The sequence below is a fragment of the Musca domestica genome, unplaced genomic scaffold (genome assembly GCF_030504385.1).
Source record: "Musca domestica strain aabys unplaced genomic scaffold, Musca_domestica.polishedcontigs.V.1.1 33, whole genome shotgun sequence".
Lineage (NCBI taxonomy): Eukaryota > Metazoa > Arthropoda > Insecta > Diptera > Muscidae > Musca > Musca domestica.
Window position 1 is genome coordinate 11,016,757 of NW_026712312.1, and position 19,779 is coordinate 11,036,535.

General features: G+C 31.4%; 1 long non-coding RNA gene across 1 annotated transcript in view; it reads left to right on the plus strand.

Moving 5' to 3' along the window:
• The first annotated feature begins 8,700 nt into the window (after positions 1-8,700).
• The window catches only part of LOC131803773 (uncharacterized), a 29,312-nt gene continuing 18,233 nt past the window's right edge, over positions 8,701-19,779 (plus strand). Inside the window, exons 1-2 of the long non-coding RNA XR_009342760.1 lie at positions 8,701-8,851; positions 17,184-17,308. This is a non-coding gene — a long non-coding RNA (uncharacterized LOC131803773). The remainder of the gene's footprint in view (positions 8,852-17,183; positions 17,309-19,779) is intronic.

Here is a 19,779-nt window from a genome sequence, read left to right on the forward strand (position 1 = left end):
AGTCAGATCTGTGATTTATTATGCTTTAAAAATAAGCATTAAAGACTAAAAGTACGGGCCGGCAACGTGGACTGGGCCAGCTAGTATTTTATATGATGAAGAATATTTATTAGTCGTCCCCAAAAATTAGCATTATATGAAAATTAAATTTGGAAAATGCGTTCTACGTCGGAAAATGTGAGGCGATTACCTTCACAGACAAGAAGAAATGCCATACCACAGGGCCAAAAGTTTAAACCACTTTTTTAAATTGAAGGGTAAGAAATCAAATCAAATGCACATAGTCCAAACCCAATTGGACAAACCAGATTATCTAATTGTTTATGAAGTTTCTCGAAGCCCAAAATCTAAATATTAGAAGAATGAGTCCTTTGCTTCTGCTTAGATACAACAATCAATTGAAACCAGATCATAACATCGCGAGAAAAAATGTGAGTGTGAGTGTGGGAGTGTTATTAATGAAAGATTTGACTGAATCACCGACTGACGGGACGGATATGCGAAATGAGGCTGGGTTTTTCGAAACTCGTCATATAAGTGTGTAAAAAGTACAAAAACGTACTAATGATGGTAACGCTATTTTGGCGATTGAGAGATGCTTCGTATCTCAACTTTGTTTGTACTATGAAAATTACTAAAAGTTAATAAATTTGGTACCATTTGTATTGAGGGAATAGATAGAGCAGGGATACCTATGTAGCATAGAGTATTTTTTCTTTTTTTTTTGGAAATTGAAACTTTAAATGTTCGAAAAGTACTAAGAGCTAAAAGCTTGGAATTGTGTATGGGAATTAAAGTTGAGAAGAATTCTTGATATAATGAGGTGGTTTTAGAAATGCGTACTTAACCGTAATAATCGTACCAAATAGTACTAAATTTGGTATAAAATAATACTAAATGCGACATCGAGTTTAGAAAAAAGGAGGAAATAATAAATGTCGGTATTTAGACAACTGTAATTAAGACGGATTTTGAAAGAAATTTAAAATGTTTAATATATGGGAAATAATATTTCTAAATAATTTAAATATTTGTACATTTTCCGAAATAATCCGGATCCCTTCAATTTCTTCTCCAGAGGAAAATCATCCTACGTTCCTTATATCGATGGAATATGAGCATTTCCAGCCTGCAAATTCTTTGTCATTTTCTAATGACATCATTTTCTGACATAGAAATACCAACTTCCAAAAATTAAATACCGAGTGTTCAACTCTAACTGATCTCCAAATCTCTCTAACACCAGAAATTTCAAGACTAAAGAATTCAAGAGACTGTTTCCAAATTCGAAAGAACTGATTCTTTCATTGAATATTCTAATTTTTCAAGCCATAAAAAGGTATAATTAGAAATATAACACTGAAAAAGACTTTTCTTTTTTGCATTTATTTGAATTAAAAATATATTTCAAGCAAAGCCTACATAAGGTCGGCAAAAAAATTATATTTGACTATTTCAAATATAGTATGTTATATTTATGCACTTCAATGTGTCTAACAAAATTCAACAAAATTTATTTTAATTTTATTTATTTAATTACAAATTATTTTGTTATTGCATGTGCTTTGAAATAAAAAATATTGCAAGTTTTTCTTTGCCTCTCTATAAACAGTGAGAAATATTTTGTTAGTTTCAGTTATAAAATATAAAAATATAATATAATTATATAAAATATTTAGTTCACCCCTCTACCGTTAGCTAAAGAAAGCATTGAACAGTGTTGGCATATTTGTTCTGGATACCGTAGTATTTTGATGTTGCGAAATAGTTATTGTTGTTTTTATAAAAACAACATTTATTTATTAGTGGAGAAAGATGGTAATGTTTTTTCTTGTAACAGACAACACCAACTTACATGGTTATGCTATTTCGTTCAGATATACGAACAAGTGGAGGGAGATGAACATCTTTATAAGTGCGATTGTAGGATTTAGAATAATTTTAGCTTAATTTAATTCTTTGCTTCCTGTTCCTAAAATAACTTCTTGGGAGAATATCTCAGACAAAAAACAAGGGAACTAATGAGAATTGGTGGCTTTTTACGAAGCCTAGGTATTCCCTGTCTTACTCCCTGGTGAACATTACAAAATTTCTCCACTAAAAAAAACGTTGTTTTTTATTTAAAAAAAAACATCAATAATGGGATTAAGCCTATCTATTTTGCAATAAGAAAAAAAATTTATAAAAAAATTTAAAAAAAAAACCATACCAAAACGGAAACCTATGTATAGAAGTGGGTGGATCCGTTATCTGGGAGCCACATTAAAACGAAAACCTATGTAGAAGGTTTTATACTTGAAATATTTGTGTCTATTGAGGGTCTAAAATACCAAATTTGAAACAATACCCTAGATACATTTGACTAGGATTATCTAAACACCGAAAATCAGTGGGTGCCGTTATATGAAAACAGCGGACCAATATGGACAATAGTTTGACAGCGGTTCGAGAATCTATTATGAACTACAAATACCAAATTTTACACAAATCCGTCCGAAAATACCGAATGTCCGAAGATACAATATACAATTTCCTGCCATCGGAGCCAGAACCCATTACGAACTACAAATACCACTTTGTACCAAATATCGGGAGGTACCGTTATATGGAGGCTGTAGTAAAACGGGAACCTATACAGGCAATGTCCTGCGACCAGAAATAGAACCCGTAACTAACTCTTAATATCAATTTTGTAATAATTTATTGACTATTAATTGTTTTGTTTACATTTTCGGACATATAACTCTGACATTTGCATTACATACAAAAACAAATTTGTATGTGGTTGTTGTTACGTTGTACAACAACACTTGTTGTTACTCGTATTATTCTACCATGGATGCAATCATAAAAACATACATACAGGTTTTGTATGTGTATGTATGGTTTTGAAAAAAAAAAACAAAACAACTTGGAAAATTGAAAAATCTGTTGAAATTTAAAATGTTGTTTACAGTATTATCTTTAGTGACTGAATCCAAACAGTATTATCACAAAGCATATAAAAGAAAAGAATATGCTAAATAAATTCACATTGTCACCAGATGGATACATATATGTTCTTGCAATAAATACTACTAATACATAGCAAAGACAAGATGGAACATTTTATTGTTGCTATTATTCGCTAGATGTCGTTAGTAGCATGAACAATTCCATGTTATCATAACACAATATAGCATTATACACATTGCTGTTGTTTCGATAAACGACGTTGATTGTAGAAAAAAAAATGTCACCATATGACAATGTACCGTTATGTTGTAACCTAACAGACCTGTCGTTTTTGTGAGGGATTCACTGATTTTTATAGATTGAATGTGCAATTAAATGCTCTCGAATAGACCGCCATATTTCTGATGCCTCTCTTTGAAGTTTTCTGCCATGAATGACGATTTTTTTATGTCATACACTTTCTAGTGTTACATGCCAAATGGTGAGTGCACGAACTTAAATGCCTTTTTACTTTTTTTAATTTTATGTTACCCACACACACTGTGGGTTATCCGACAAATATTTCTTAGTGGCACGAAAGTAAGGCCAAACTTGATATACCCTCCAATATCAAAAAGAAATTTTATTGGCCGACAATTCTATGGTACAGTAAATCCGCAAATTTATACCGAAGATATATAATCCTTAATATTACGCCGACAAATATTTTCTGTTCAAAATATCAGACGGACGAGAGGGTGCTACTTTGTCCCAGCAAAAAAACGGATTAAACAGGCAGAGGTTACTTAGCTTTTTTGAGTCGACTGTAACTACAATACTGCGAATTCTCACATCCATAAGGAGGTTATGACATGATGAGCAGCAACAACACGTTTAATTATCCACAATTTATTTTAAAATGTTTTACTTAAAAGCTGTTAATCCACAACCATTCACAATGAAAACATCACAGTCGATAACTGACAAGAAATGTATCGATAATAAGCCATAACAATTCAGCATTGCCACCGTTGATATTGCTAGGAGTCGAGTATTCAGAATAAGTTCCAAACACACATGTAAGAATTCGGGCATAATTTCACCACAAATAAATCATTCATTTCTTGATACGAATAACATATGTCAGCACTTTTACATATATTTTCAAATGTTACATACCAAATGGTAGTTGCACGAACTTAACTGCCTTTTTAGGAACTTAACTGCCTTTAAGTTCGTCATTCCGTTTGTAACTCATCGAAATAATAATTTTAGACCCAACAAAGTACATATATTCTTGATCTGCGTAAAATTCTAAGACGATTTAGCCCTGTCCGTCCGTCCGTCTGTTGTAATCAAGCTACAGTCAAAACGAATTATGATAGGAAGCTAAAATTTTGCACAGGTCTGTCTTTTGTCTGCCTTCCGATATTCCGTATTTGGATGATTTTTGCCACATTTTTCAACGGAATTGTCTGAAAATTCACACAAGAAGTTCCTTGTGAGTACTTTATTCCCTTGAAAAAAATTATCTATATAGGCTGCCCTGCTCAAAACCGTGTTCTAGAACATGAGCCGAAAAAGAGATAATTTAAGAAAAAATTAAAATTCTGTTTTTCTTTATATTTTCTGATTCCATTTAATTGTTTTTAAACATGAATGTTTGCCAACATAATTTATAAAGCATATGGATAAAAATATTTGTATATATAATGACTTAACACTGTCTTGTTATTAATTTAAATAAGCAAAGATAAATTTGACTTGAAAAAGATATTTTTCCTTGAGCAACGCTGATATAGGTCCACGATATCGTATAGCCCTCATAATACGGTACCCCCCCCCCCCCCCATTTTGGGTATTTTAATGAATGAAATTTTTTTCAACGGAATTGTCTGAAATTCTACAGAAGGAGTTCCTTGTGAGTACTTTTCTCCCTGAAAGAGAATGGTCTATATAGGTCCACGATGTCGTATAGCCCCCATATAACGGTACCTCCAGATATTCGAAATTTTGATGCTTTTAGCCACATTTTTCAACGGAATTGTCTGAAATTCTGCACAAGGGGTTATTTATGAGTACATTACCCCCAGAAGTAGATTTGTCTATATAGGTTCACAATATCGTATTTTAAGATTTTAACAGAATTTTTAATGGATTTTATTTTTTTTTGAATTTCCTAATTCGTTCAAATGTTGGAGGGTATTCCGGCCGAACCTACTGCTTTTTTACTTGTTCATTTTATTTCTCCATACACACTGTGGGTTATTTCTTGGTGGCACGAAAGGAAAATTTGATATACCCTACAATATCAAATAGAAATTTTATTGGACGACAATTCTACGGTACAGTAAATCCGCAACATTTTACGAAGCTATATTATATCCTTAATATTGCGCCGGCAAATATTTTTTATTTAAAACAGGGGTAGACAATAAAATTCAAAATTATTTTGTGATTGTATGTGTAGTGAAATAAAAAATATTTCAAGTGTTTTTATGTCTCTCTATAAATTGTTAGCTTTAATTCTCCAATTTTAATTTTTCTGTTTTCAAAACAACTTTGTTGGTAAAAAATAATGTCTTGATCAGACCATTCGGAGCTATATTTGTAAAACTATTTACATTTTGATTCATTTTAAAAAGAAAAAATTAAAAATTAATTATAAATGTCCTTCAAAAATATATAAGTTGACATTTTCAGAAATTTTATATAATTTTGAGGAAATTTGCGTTTACTAATTTGGGACATACATGTTAACCATCTAAGTTCACTCTTCAAAACGTAATACCATTTACCACAGGCTGACATATGCAAATAGTGGTAGAATTTTGCGCTGATCAAAATCTCATATTCTGTGTTGGGTCCTAAAAGATTATTTCTATGAATTACAAACAGAATGACAAACATCCCATGGATGTCTGTGTGTTCACCAACATTAAATGTCAGACGAACATGAGAGTACTCTTTTTTCCAACAAAAACCAATTCAACAGGCAGAGCTTACTTACCTTTTTTGAATCCACTGTAAGTCCAGAACTTAGAATTCTCACATCCATAAGGAGGTAAAGACCACGATGAACAGCAACAACACTTTTAATTACCCACAATTTATTTTAAAATGTTTTACTTAAAAGCTGTAAATTCACAACCATCCACAATGAAAAGTTCACAGTCGTTAACTGGCCAGAAATTTATCGATAATAAGCAATTACTTATTCAGCATTACCATCCGTTGATATTGCTAGAAGTCGAGTATTCAGAATAAGTTCCAAACACACACGTAAGCATTCGGGCATAATTTTCACCACACATAAATAATTCACCATTTGGAAAGTAACACTTTTAAAAATTTTTCCCTAAGTAACGATGTAAATCTTGTACTTGGGGAGATGGTTCCTACTACCAACTTAAAGTAACAAATTTCAAACATTTATATCAAAAAAGGTGGCTAAATTCATATACTCAATAAAATCGTGGATATATATTTGTCGGAAAGCCCACAATGCACACATAGGATTTTTTAAGGTCATTATATAAACATGGTAGAATCAAGAAGGTCATACAATCATATGTTTAAATTTTTTTCAAAATTGTTCCTTTGACAACATCTCATTGTCAAAATGTACATTTATACACAAATCAGAGATGGTAACCTGTTTTTAATTAAGTAAAAGTTGGCAAGGTATATTACAAAAATGCAGAGATGGATATGGTCATTTCATTAATGACTTTACCTTGTGTATTTACCATATATAATTTTATATTTATAACATTAAAGTTTTATATATATAACATTAGAAATTATTTACTTAAGACCCGTATTGGGACTGATGCAAAAAAAAAAATCGGAAAATGTATTAATAATATTTTACTTTTATGATTTTACTTATTTTTAATGTAGTTTAATTCCGTAATAGGAGTCATCTCTTCTGGTAGCAAATGTACATCGTCACTTAGGAGCTATTTTTAAAATGCTACTATCCAAATATTGGAGGATGATAAAGTTCGACCCGGCCAAACTTTTCTATCAAATCGAGTTTTAAAATTATAGATATCGATCGTTGAGTAATTCTTTGAAATTGTGTTATGATGAAGTGCTTCTTTTTCGGTGTTGTAAGTTCTGGAACATATATACTTATACTATAGAATCTTGTAAGTTCAATTGTAAATAACAAATGCAACAAGTGGTTTTATTTATTTGACTCTTTTAAAATATTTTATATTTTTTGCAATATCGAAATCCTAATACGATCAGAATTATTTTTCATCCCAAAACCCAAATATTAATTCTTTTCAAAAAGATGTAAATATGAATTTAAATTTCAAGAGAATTTTAAAATTTTCACGATTAGTTTATTTATTATTCAAAACAGTTCATGCAAAAATTGTGCATATGCTTCGACATCACAAGACTACTAAAAGAAAACAATTAAAAAAGCTGTAATTTCGGCCGGGCAAAACTTTGAATACCCTCCACCATTTGGTACAAATTTAACATTTTTAAAAAAATAATATCCGTTAAAAATTCTGTTAAAATCTTAAAAATACCGAATGTAGCCGTTATGTTAGGGTCTATACGACGACATGGACCTGCATAGGCAACTTTTGTCATAAGCTATTAAAATATTCAAATGCGAAACTTGAAAAAAAAACTGTTTATAATGTTGCTAAAATCATCAAAATACCGAATGTAGAGAGGTACCATGGGGGTTATAAAACGTGGACCTGCACAGACAATTTTCTGTCATAGGCTGTAGTATCCATTACGAACTTCAAATACAAAATTTGATATAATTCCGGTAAATAATGTCGCTAAAATCATAAAAATACCGAATATCGGGGGTTTCGTTATAGGCTGTAGTATTCATTATGAAATTCAAATGCCGAATTTGAAACTATTCCGGTGAATAATGTCGCTAAAATCATTAAAATACCGAACATCGGGGGGTACCGTTATATGGGGGCTATACGAAGACGTGGACCTACATGGCCCATTTTCCGTCTTTAGCCGTAGTATCTATTAAGAACTTTAAATACCAATTTTGAAACCATTCCTTATTTGCCGGAAATCATCAAAATACCGCATATCGGGAGGTACCGTTATATGTGGGCTATACGATGACGTGGACCTACATGGTCCATTTTCAATACCAAAAGTCCTGCATCGACATAGAATTTTATGCTGATCAAGAATATATATACTTTGTGGGGTCTAAAATGTATATTTCGAGGTGTTACAAAGGGAATGACAAACTTAATATACCCTCCTGATTGCTAGCTCTACCTTGGAAATTATTGTACCATGGTTACAGATACCTCCCTCGGGTTTTTGCTCTTGTCAATCCCATTGTAAATAATTTATTAATGCTATGTTCCAGAACCTGCAAGAATCTACTATTTTTGTCATTTTGTTCGATTCATAAAGGAAAAATCGGCTATCGTGATAAAAATTTGTACATTCTTGCAGTTCTGGAACAGACCTTTAGTTTTATTGTATTTCAGAGTCATGTTATATAACTGTTGGGTGGCATGTGTGTAGCTCAACTTTCAGCATCTGATACTGAGATTTTGAGTCATTGACGTCAGTACTAATGGATGACATTATTTATCTGTGGTGAAATAATGCCCGAATGCTCACGTGTATGTGTTTGGAACTTATTCTGAATACTAGATTCCTAGCAATATCAACGGATGGCAATGCCGAACATGTTATTGGCTTATTATCGATAAATTTCTCGCCAGTAATCGACTGTGATGTTTTCATAGAGGATGTTTGTGGATTTACAGCTTTTAAGTAAAACATTGAAAAAAAAAACTTTTGGATAATTAAATGTGCTATTGCTGCTCATCGTAGTCATAACCTCCTTACGGATGTGAGAATTCGCAGTATTGTACTTACAATCGACTCCAAAAGGGTAAGTAACCTCTGCCTGTGTAATCCGTTTTTTGCTGGGACAAAGGAGCACCCTCTCGTCCGTCTGATATTTTGAAAAGAAAATATTTGCCGGCGAAATAGTAATTACTCATTATGAAAAAGAGGGAATATCAAATATGACATTCCTTACGTCCCACCAAGAAATATTTTTCGGATACCCCACAATGTGTGTGTGGTTACAATAAAATAAGTAAGGCGTTTAAGTTCGTTCTCTCCTCTATTTGAAAAGTTGTCTATAAATGCCCACATCTGTTATTCGTATATTATTTTCTGCTATCAGAAACTATGAATAATCAAATAAAATTCGTAAAAAATAGAATAAAATCATAAATATACAGATTATCGGGGGTGTCAATACGAAAAAATTGACATGTTTACATAATTTTCTGTCGTAGGATGTAGAACCTATTCCGAACTCAAAACGCAAGCACTATGTCAGGATCAATACCACAACTTCAGCTCATATGGACACTTTTCTGCAAAAATGTTTCCATGACACCGAAAAAGCCTTTCATCGGCAGAACCTTTTATGGGGGCTATGCAAAAGCGTAGACATATATGACACATTTGCAATATAAAATGATATACAGAGTGATTTCAACAGAGGGACAATTAATTATAAACAAACAAAAAAACATATGGCTTAAAGTTCTACTTTATCGTAATGTCGCAGCTATTGGGTTAAGCTCATTTAAATGATTTAAAACACAAATAATAATTTACTCCATCATATGTTATTCCAAAGTTTTTAACAACTTCCTTTAAAAACAACATTTGGGAAACTAATATATATTTGTAACTAGCTGAACCCGGTGCGCTTCGCTACCCCTTTTGATTTTATATGCAGTCAAAATTTTATTTACGAATATATGTTGGTTAAAAAAAAACAAATTTTATAATTAAAAAAAAAAAATTATTGCACTACTTTAATGCGTAAATATACAAAACCATTAGAAAAACAGTAACATGACATATATACACGAAGGGTTTGTCCTTCGGATTTATTTATTTCATAGCAAATACCAAGCGTGCAGTAAACTGCAATCTTTTGAAGTTGAGTGGCATTTCTGTTGCAATTAATGAATTCGAGATAGCAACATACTTCGCCGTAATAAGCGTATTTCAAATTAATTGTTGTGTTGTTTTTTAGTGTTAGCCTAAGGCGTTGTGGGTCAATGGTTCTTATTAAAATCATATCCCAATCTGATCCGATTTAAATATAATTTAAAAAAAATTACTTTTACACCAAATTCCGCCACACCTTTCATATTTCATTGAAATTGGTGCGTCAAATACGTGAAATCGGCCGAGAATATATATATGGGAGCTATATCCAAATCTTAACTAATTTCCAATTAATTTGTCACATTTATTATTGTAACCACACATATGTTAGCTATAGCCAAACCTCAACTGATTTCAATAACATTTGGCAATTTTTTCTGGTGCCAGATTTCGTCTTTCTCGCTTTGGGTGCATCAAATATGTGAAATCGGCTGATTATATATATGGGAGCTATAATTAAATCTGAGCGTATTTGAATATAATTTGTCAAATTTATTTTTGTACCAAATTTAGCCACTCATGCCGAATTTCATTGGAATCGGAAATACGTATCGTGTTTTGTGCATCAAATATGTGAAATCGGCGGAAAATATATATGGGGGCTATATCCAAATCTGAACCGATTTTAATATAATTTGACTAATTTATTTTCTAATCAAAATCCCGTTATATATTCCAAATTTCTTTGGAATCGAACATACATATCGTGTATGGTGCATAAAATACATGAAATCGGTCGAAAATATATATGAAAAAATCTGAACCGATTTTAATATAATTTGACAAATGTATATTTGTTTTAATTTCCGCTACACATTCCAAATTTCATTGAAATTAGAGATACACAGCGTGTTTGGTGCATCAAATACATGAAATCGGCCGAAAATATATATGGGAGCTATATCCAAATCTGAACCGATTTCAATATAATTTGGGAAATAAATTTTTTTAGATAAAATCTATCACACGTTTCAAATTTCATTGAAATTGGGGATACATAGCGTGTTTGGTGCATCAAATGCTTGAAATCGGCCGAAAATATATATGGGAGCTATATCCAAATCTGAACCGATTTCAATATAATTTGACAAATTTATTTTGGGATCAAATCCCGTCACATATTCCAAATTTCATTGGAAGCGAACATTCATATTGTGTTTGAGGCATCAAATGAACGAAATCGGTCGAAAATATATATGGGAGCTATATCCAAATCTGAACCGATTACAATATAATTTAGCAAACATATTTTTGTTCCAAATTCCGTTACACATTCCAAATTTGTATACTGTATCTTTAACCGATCAATAGATATGTGCATATAAAATCTAAATTTTTGGGAGGTACCTCCGATTCTGATGCTATATCTCCAGTTCCAAGTGGAAATTCAAAAATGTATATAGCCTATGTTACTTTCAGGCGATGTTGCAGTATATATGGAAATTTTCAGAAAAATCTATTCAGCAGTTTTCGAGTCCATAAATTACAAACAAACAAACAAACAAACGTACAAACATTTTCCTCTTTTATATATATATATATATATATTTGTAATATGCAATTTGAATATATGACACATTTGCAATATTAAAAGTTATACGGACCTGCAAAATTTTACCTAAAACTAGAGTGATTTTAACACAGGAACATCTAATTATTAAAAAAAGCTTTGAGTGAATGTTGTATCTAATCATAATATCGCACCTATTAGGTTAAGCTCATTGAAATGCTTTAAAACACAAATTTTGATAATATTGTACTCCATCATATGTTATTCCAAAGATTGTTTTCTCGGTATCAGTTCGATACTGACTCCAGGTTTCAGGAATTTCTTTTATAACAACATTTAGGAAACTAATCACATGTACATTTTAATTAGTGTTTGTACCTCTCAGTTACTGTTAAGGTAATCAAATATATATTATAATATGGTAACGCCACCCTGCCACTCTACATTGCATGAATTCCATTATTTCTGGGTTGATATGAGACACTATTTTCATAAATTACTAATATCAACTATGTATCCATAATCGCTTAATCATTCAAATGCGCTCAGATCGTATACAAAGAGTAGAAAAAAAGAAGTAAAATAATTTAAATCTACTTCGTAAACCCTGATTATTATAACCGAGCATTATATACTTTCAAAGGAATATTTTCAACCATGGTACAATGAATTCAAGGTAGGGCAGAACTACCATATGATTTAAATTTTTTTATTTTTCTAGCTTAATATGTCAGCTTCATTTGTTTATGTGTGTGTATTCTTTTCAATAATAAAAAAAATGTTCAGAAAATATTCAAATTCGGGTGTTTTCAAAGTGCTTATTGCGACGTATGCATCGACAACAACAACAGTTTTTGTCGCAAAATAAACCATAAGAGATATATAGAACATGATTTTGAAAAGAAATGTTGGCCTTTCATTCAGTTTTCGCGGTTTTAAATTATTTATTCAAAATCAATGAAACAAGCTGTTTGCTATTTTATTGTTTTGATAGTAATTCTGACATTACAAGCCAAACAGGTAGACCTCTATACTTGCAATTTTTTCAAAGATAGCCTACCTTGTATTCATTGTACCATGTTTTCAACCATGTTATGGCAATCTTTTGTTAGCGGTTAGTAAAAAAAGTCAATGTTTCCCTATCAAGTGAGGTATGCCACATCCTACATACCAAGTATACTTCCATTTTAACAAAAAAAGTCGCGTTATTGGTCAAAGGTACGCAGATTAAATTCAGAAACCAAACCTTTTCTAACACTAATTCGCATGCATTTGTTTCATTGTGATTCTTGTAACACAAACCCACTAGGGTTTGTAAAATTTAAAATTCCAGGAAAATGTTTTATACTAAGAATGCTGCATAATTATCCAAAAACTGAAATGGGTTGGCACCTATTTTGACGTGTGCGCTTATTGTTTTTACAAGAGAAGTGGTTTCATAGAATATTGTTTTTAATTCAAATAATAACGGAATTATAATAAAGTAAGTGAATATAAAACCTAATATAAATGTTTATTTAATTATATAACATAAAATGCTATTTCGTTAAAGCTTGTGTAATTAGTTGCAGATAGGGATTCCATGTATTCATTGCAATATTATGATGTACGCTCCATCGCCTTCTTAGATTTAAAAGAAGTACCATAAATAGAATAAAAAAGTCTCAATATTTGAATTAAAAGTTGGATGCTACGGAAAGGAATTTCTTTCTTTCAAAGAAATTTCTTTGAAACCAATTTCACAATATAAAGAAGTAAAAAAGATGTATACCCTCCACCACTTGTGACGAATTTGGCAATTAAAAAAAATAATAATAAAATCCGTTAAAAATTCTGTTATAATTTTAAAAATACTAAATGTAGCCGTTATGTTAGGGTCTATACGGCGAATGGACCTGCATAGGCAACTTTTGTCATAAGCTATTAGAATATTGTTTTTAGTTCAAATAATAACGGAATTATAATAAAGTAAGTGAATATAAAACCTGATATAAATGTTTATTAAATCATATAACATAAAATGTTATTTCGTTAAAGCTTGTGTAATTAGCTGCAGATAGGGATTCCATTTATTCATTGCAATATTATGATGTACGCTCCATCGCCTTCTTAGATTTAAAATAAGTACCATAAATAGAAAAAAAAGACTCAATATTTGAATAAAGGTTGGATGCTACGGAATGGAATTTCTTTCTTTCAAAGGAATTTCTTTGAAACCAATTTCACAATATAAAGAAGATTCATATGATCTTAATGAGGAGCTCATTGACTCAGTCATAGAGAAAAAGAAATCGAAGAAGAACCAACTATTACAGTCGACTTTCTTGTCGTAATCTTTGACCATTAATAACTATTTTACAAACATGGGATTAGAGCTCCATACCAAAATTTAACTTTAACAAAAATTTAAATTTATAGGAATATTTACAAGTTCATGCCTCTTTATATCCTCAGCCATATAACTACAGAGGATTCATATCATTTGATACGTGTCTCACCGAAATAACGTTTTTAGAATTTAGGTCTCTATAGACCAAATACGTTTCAGGATATTTAAAAAAAAAAATTAAATTTATAGGAATATTTACAAGTACATGCCTCTTTATATCCTCAGCCATATAACTACAGAAGATTCATATCATTTGATACGTGTCTCACCGAAATAACGTTTTTAGAATTTAGGTCTCTATAGACCAAATACGTTTCAGGATATTTGGAGTCGATGGAGGAAGCCCATTACAATATTACCTTTGTCGAATAAATTGATATACAATCATATCATATATATTTACAAACCCCGTAGGAGGCATAATCATGTTTCGATATTGCTGTTGTGCAGAATTATCAAAATTGTACATCTTTATCAAACCCTGAAAAGAAAAAATGAGAACTGGAATGACACCTTGCCCAGAAAATGTCTAAAAAATAGATATGAAATAGTTCCACAGTAAAAGCCGTTGATCTTGGTATAAAAGCAGATATAAACCTTGATAGAACATTGCCTTCTGTCAATGAGGGGTATAAGGAACTTCGACATATCTAATAAATGTGTAAGAACTAACTTTTGTGTTGCTGTTTTCACATTTATGGCTTAAAATATTGATCTTAAAAATGAATTTGCGTAGATTTATTAATGCAAAAAATGGGTTGAAACAGGAGTTTTTTGATCTTTTCCCTCAATTTTTTACTAAACCACCGATGTTACGTTTTTCAATCAAAGTAAAAGTATAAACATACCTAATTAGGATTTTTGTAACTTATCAAAATTTTATTATGGATAACTATGTTTGTGCAATTTTTTTCATTTTTATACCCTACACCACAAGGTGGTCAGGGTATTATGTCTTTGTGCATTTGTTTGTAACAGGCAGAAGGAAACGAGATAGACCCATAGTTCCTTTTTATGATCTGCATAGAATCACATTCTGAGTCGATTTATGCATGTCCGTCCGTCCGTCTGTCCATGTATTTTTGTAAACAAAGTACAGGTCGCATTTATTGCCCGATCCAGATGAAATTTTGCAAGGATCTTTTGTTTGGCCCAAGGACGAACCCTATTGAAATTGGAGATAATCGGTCAAAATTTAGATATAACTCCCATATATATCTTCGTCCGATTTGACTTTTATTGTGCACCAAACGTGTAATATCAGCCCGAATTGTATGGAATTTTGCATATACAACCAAATTAGGCCTGAAAATATGTATGCCGAATTTGATCGAAATCGGTTCAGATATAGCTATAGCTCCCATATATATTGTTCATCCGATTTGTTATTTTTGTCCACCGCCGCCGTAATATTCACTATGCAACAACAATATTTGGGGAAACATATCAAACACAGCTCAGAAATACATTTGCTAAATTTTATCGAGATCGGTTCAGATTTGGATATAGCTCTCATATATAACTTCGTCCGATTTACCTTTTATTGTGCACCAAACGTCTAATATTTGTCCAAATAGGATGGAATTCGGCACTTAGGACCGAATTTAGTCTAGAAGCTAGTATGTCAAATTTGGTGAAGATCGGTTCAGATATAGCTATAGCTTCCATATATATTATTCATCCGATTTGTTATATTTGTTACCCACAGCCGTAATAAGCACTCCGTAACAACGATATTCAGGGAAATATATCAAACACAGCTCAGAAATATCTTTGCCAAATTTTATCGAGATCGGTTCCGATTTGGATATAGCTCCCATATATATCTTTATCCGATTTCAAATTAATTGTGCACCAAATGGGCAATACAATTCCTAATTTAAAAGATACAAATGCTTCGGCATATTTAGTCCTTTGAACTTTAAATTATAATTATAATCATAGCGTATATGATTGAATTCTCCCATAAAAACTTTTAATTGTTATCTGGAGCTCTACTTAATTAGCAAAGTGGTGTAGGGTATCATAAAGTCGGCCCCGCCCGACTTTCAGACTTTCTTTACTGGTATTCCTTTAGCGATCTTATTAAAGAGTCTTTTTAATGTACAGTAGTTTTCCGATTTAAAGATCCACCAGTTTAACGCATTCGGGATTTTACGAACTTCTAATAAAATTACATTGAGTACTTTATATTACGAGCTCTGTAAAACATTTGTATTTGATATAACGAACAAAAACCAAGAGGATTCTCCAATGATGTTGTGTTTTGTTTGATGCTGAGACTGATATTAATGGTGAAGACAACATTCCTTCAGATGAACAACTGAGAATTAAGCATGATGATGTTGTAGAACACATTTAAAAATGTGTATAATCAATAACATGCAATCAATGTATATGTATACCACTTCCATTTATTTATTTGTTAACTCATGTAAGAATTGTTATTTCAAAAGTCTTTGAGTGGACAAGCCTTCTTATAGCTAGTAGTCGGCTTAAAGAATTTTTCAATTTAACGAACTGGACTGACATATACTTCGTGAAATCGAAAAACTACGGTATATATTTTTGCTGTGTATAACTATTGTTTTGTCTCTCTTTGCGGGCTTGTGTTTTTTTTTCTGCTATTGCTTCTGTTCGGAGTTTGAAATACCCTCCACCATATGATGTACTTGTAGGCATTTGAAATACTCATCAGACGTTTTGTATTGAAAATGGACCCTATCGGATCACGCTTGCCAGCATTTTGAAGTTTCCTTATCATAGGATAACCATCCAGGATAACCCTTATTTATTTCCTGATGCTGCCGTGTCATATATTTTGTGTTGTTTTTCAAATGATTCCTATAGTATGTTATATTTTATATTTTCTAAGGAATTTTGTCCAAGACTATCACTTTTTTGAATTTCCAGGGTTTAATGCCAGAGAATATTTCATCCTCATTCCATTTAATTCCAACGTTTTTCATTGACCCAACCTTACTTCACCAACGGTCCCAATTTTCCTGATTTTCTTCTAGCACCGGTCCATTTGTATAAGAGCGGTTTAACATTCGCATTGTTGTCTCCCTGGTATCAATCGCGGGGACTAGGACATTTTAAGTGTTTCAAGTACCTAGTCATTTAAAATCCTTTGGAAACTGGATTATATTTTTTATCGTCCTTGGTCCACTGATCAATCTCGTTATGTTCCACAATTTCAACAAAATTTCTTGTTTTTTATGAAGTGGTTTCGTAGAATATTGTTTATAATTCAAATAATAACAAAATTATAATAAAATAAGTGAACATGAATCTTAACATAAAAGCTTATTAAATCATATAACATAAACTGTTATTTCGTTATAGTGAACATAGCCATGCGGTCTAACGCGTTAATTCTACATACATAATTGGCATCGGAGTATAGATGGCTTGCAGCAAATCATAACCATTATAAGGGAATCACGGCAAAACAAATGGCAGTCCATATAGTGAGTAGTCTTTTAAACTTGTATTATTAGTTCCATTTATTTATTGTAATATAATGATGCACAGTCTACCGGCTTCTTAACTTTGAAAGAAGTACCACTAATAGACTCCAAGTAAATGACTGAAAACGCGCCCGATCAACGAGAGTGTCATAAAATTTTAGGAATGTTCGAAAAAATTATCTTTGATTCTAAACACTGAAACAGTTAAAATAATAAACTATATTTGTTTGGCTTTTAAGTGGCATCTAACCAGCAAAATGTTTAATGCCGAAATGATTCCGTGCTGCCTAATTTTGTGTGAAAGAAATCAGGCCGGTGCAAGGCTCCTTGGAAGTGTGTAAAGAAGCATTCGTTGCAATCTTTTAAAAAATGTTTGATGCTACAGAAAAGGAATTTCTTTTAAATGAATTTTCCAATATAAAGAAGTTTAAAAAGAAAAAGGCATTTCAATAACTTGGATGCAAATCGGAAGCTGTTGAAATAAAAGAATATTAAGTCTCTTTCGAGGTTCTATGTGAATTAGTTTGAAAAACAAAGAAAGTAATTCTTTATTCTGAACTAACTCAATTCAAGTTTGCTAGTTAAGAGTTTTTATTCTCTCACCAGAAACTTACTTATTACTGATATTATAATTGTTCAACAGATCTACCTTTATCGTGTTTTCGTTTAGGCAAATAGACGAACATTGGTATTAATACGTTATTTACAGAAAAGCGAATTTTAAATTGCGGATGCAGTAACGCACACTCTTAGTCCCATTTCTGCACATTATTATTAAAGTTATTTAAATGATATCTTACTAATTTGAGCTTATCTTTGATTTGAGCTAATGGCACAATGTACGTACACTGTGGTGTGGATTGAATGCAGGCCTTGTAGTAGATTAATGAGCGGTGAAATGTAATAGTAGACATCAGTACAATATTTCCTCACGGATCTTTGAAAGAATGGGCGCAGAGTTTAACTAATGTATAAGCATTCTTTCCTTGTTTTAGAATCGTGTTTGAGATTCCTTTATATAAAATGTTTAATAGTTTCTAGGAACGCCTTGTTATTGACACATCTCATTTGAAACCTTGCTTTATTCGACGCAAGCCAAATTCTTACTTCTTACTGTTTTGCGAGCACATGAACGATTTTTAGAACATGATTTCTGTTGCGCTTACAAAATTGTATGCTGCATCCGACAATTACAACTCTCTGTAAACAAATATCTTGAAAATCGATATTTAAAGAGACAACTTATTTACGTATAACATTGAGACAACTTATTCATTGTTAACGGCTTTTCATATCAAACTACAAGATCCGCCAATTAGTTTTTTAAATCTTTTTAAAGGGCTACTCAATATTTTCTCAAAGATCTTTTTTTATTTAAAACTACAATCTTTCCGGTTAATAGTGGAAAATAATTTCATTATAATGGCTTTCTTGACTGTAGCGTACACGACGGACAAAGAGGACATATTAAAATAGAAAAAATGTTGTTTGTATGTTGGAATATTGTTTAAATACTGAAATTATTTGAGTATAACCACTTTTTCAACCAATTTGTTTAAATTTGTGAAAATATCAATCCATGCCTATATTTTTAAGAGACATTTATATTCTAAAATGAATCATAGTTCAATTTTCTTGATCAATGTATATAAAATATCTTGAAAATCGATATTTAAAGAGACAACTTATTTACGTATAACATTGAGACAACTTATTCATTGTTAACGGCTTTTCATATCAAACTACAAGATCCGCCAATTAGTTTTTTAAATCTTTTTAAAGGGCTACTCAATATTTTCTCAAAGATCTTTTTTTATTTAAAACTACAATCTTTCCGGTTAATAGTGGAAAATAATTTCATTATAATGGCTTTCTTGACTGTAGCCTACACGATCGGACAAAGAGGACATATTAAAATAGAAAAAATGTTGTTTGTATGTTGGAATATTGTTTAAATACTGAAATTATTTGAGTATAACCACTTTTTCAACCAATTTGTTTAAATTTGTGAAAATATCAATCTATGCCTATATTTTTAAGAGACATTTATATTCTAAAATGAATCATAGTTCAATTTTCTTGATCAATGTATATAAAATATTATTTTTAATGAACCAATTCACGTAATCGGACATTACCTAATAATAACATATATCGTCACCAGAAATGCCGAAAGGCGAAACCCATAATAAATCATAATTTGTTTTTTTTTTTTTGATTGAATCAAATACACATAACTAAAATACACGCTCCTGTAAAAAATGCCATAAGGCGCAACAGCATACTGTTCACAAAACACCAGAGGCGGAACCTACTTTACTTGAAAGTTACCCAAGTAAAATAGACATTTGAGAGTGCAAAAATTTTCAGAAAGCTGAATTTTGATATGGAGATAAAGTTCACCATTACGAAAAAACAAACGTTTGTTTAATTTTATAAGTACAGTCAAGTTCAAATGTCCAGTTCAGGAC